Source organism: Empidonax traillii, unplaced genomic scaffold (assembly GCF_003031625.1).
Source record: "Empidonax traillii isolate 1590-97213 ecotype Southwest subspecies unplaced genomic scaffold, ASM303162v1 scaffold404:size960789, whole genome shotgun sequence".
NCBI lineage: Eukaryota > Metazoa > Chordata > Aves > Passeriformes > Tyrannidae > Empidonax > Empidonax traillii.
In genome coordinates, this window is record NW_020955597.1 from 916,256 (window position 1) to 918,233 (window position 1,978).

General features: G+C 37.9%; 1 protein-coding gene across 7 annotated transcripts in view; it reads right to left on the minus strand.

Moving 5' to 3' along the window:
- KMT2C (lysine methyltransferase 2C) overlaps positions 1 to 1,978 on the minus strand; it is a 145,554-nt gene that overhangs the window by 111,516 nt on the left and 32,060 nt on the right. The window lies entirely within an intron of this gene.

Sequence of the window (1,978 nt, forward strand, 5' to 3'; positions counted from 1 at the left end):
AATCAAGCATTGGAACAGCCTACCCAGAGAGGTGGTGGATTCACCATCCCTGGAGGTTTTTAAGCAGAGATTGGATGTGGCCCTTAGTGCCATGCTATAGTAATTGGAGTTGGATCAGGGGTTGGACTTGATGATCTTGGAGGTCTTTTCCAACCCAATCTATTCTATGATTCTATGATTCTATGATCACACAAGAAAGAAGTCCAAATGCAAAGATGTTGTAAACACAGAAACATACACTAAATTCGTTATTACACCTTTCATCTGAAACTTTTTAAAAATCTCTCACACAAAGAAAATATCTTCCTTTGAGCTTTTCTACTATCACATAGGATAACCAGCACCTTATACTTTTTTCTGCCTTCTTTATCTTAGAGACAAGTTAAAAAGTAATGGGAAAATAATTAACAAGCACTACAGACAGCCTGGACATAAGTAAATAGAGGATTACTTGGGCTCCAAGCCAGTTCTACATAAACTCTTTGAGCAACCCCTATGTATCTGCTCTGTGGTAGGGAAAAGTGAACTACAGGAGAGTTTATTCCTTATTTTTTGGAGGGAAAAAAAATAAAAAGCGAACAATTCCCCAGTGTGATCGTGGGATAACAAAATCCCATTCCATCTAGCTATTCCTCACAGTTGTGCCTTTTCTCTGCTCTCCCTGGGGACATCACAAGAAGGATAAAAGAGAATAACCAAGTCGGCCTCATTCTTCACTGGCTGAATGCTGAACCACCCAAAGAAAGTTTCTCAATGATTCCAGCAAAGGTTGGACAGAAAATAAGCAGAACGGCACCTGATCTGAAGTTCTCTACTCCCTCTGCATTGAACTGAAACCTGTGCAACAGGGGTATCTAAAAATTACTGGCAGAATCTGAAAATTCTGGAAAATTCAGGAGCGAAGCTACAGCGCAGCACGTGAAGGGACAGGAACAAAATGGAAACTGCAACACCAGAGGGATGTGCCATCCTGCAAAAACTCTCAGCCAAACACGTCCATTATAAACAGCCATGCAAAACTTCAAAGGTGCTGGCGACATAACGGTGAGGCACCTTCACCCCGGGGCACAGGGGAGGAGCAAGGCAGGACACAGAGAGAAATGAAACTGAAATAACAGAAACAGGAGGAAATTCAACAGAGCAAAGCTCAGACCAGAACACCTCAAACAGGACTTCTGCTAGAAATCAGAATATTATGATGAAAATGACGGTTGATGGGAATGAGCTATCACAAGATGACTACAAGCCACCGTCATTAGCAAAAAAACAAGGAGACAAAGACTTTACAGAGTGAGATTACAAAAAAAAAAAAAAAATCCAATTCTGGACGTTCTTTCAATTCTTATTGTAGTCTTTTATACATAGACACACACATACAAATGTTTTAACATTTTCAAGCTCATCTGGAGCTCAATATTGTCAGGTTCTTTCATTCTGAATAGTCTTTTATTTTGAAAGCAGAAACACAGGAATCAATTAAATTATTCAAAACAAAGCATTTATTCAGTACGAGCAAAATTAGAAGGTGCAAGGAAAGCTGTATCTGTGTATCTAACACTGATTTAAAACAGCTTTTTAGCCCACACAATGGAGAATATCTATTGGTATCTTCTGCAGAATTTTTTTGTTCTGGTATAATGCATGAAAAATAAGAAGGCTCGAGTAAAAAAAGGCCTAAATGTGGTCATGGGAAAACCACCAAAAATTACACAGATTTGTTGATAGCACGGCTGACTTAATATAAAAAATAATAAAATTATTAAACCTCCCATCATATGTTATCAAATACGACAAAAATTATGGCTACATGTGGTAAAAACAATGTGAAATACATCCTCAACATTTCAAAATGCTGTCAGAATGGAACACCAGAAGGAGTCCACCCTTCTCAAAGGTACCTACCTATCCAAAGACACTACCATTTCAAATTAAAAGATTAAATATTTCAAAGGTATTTCTTTATTTAAACTATTTAACA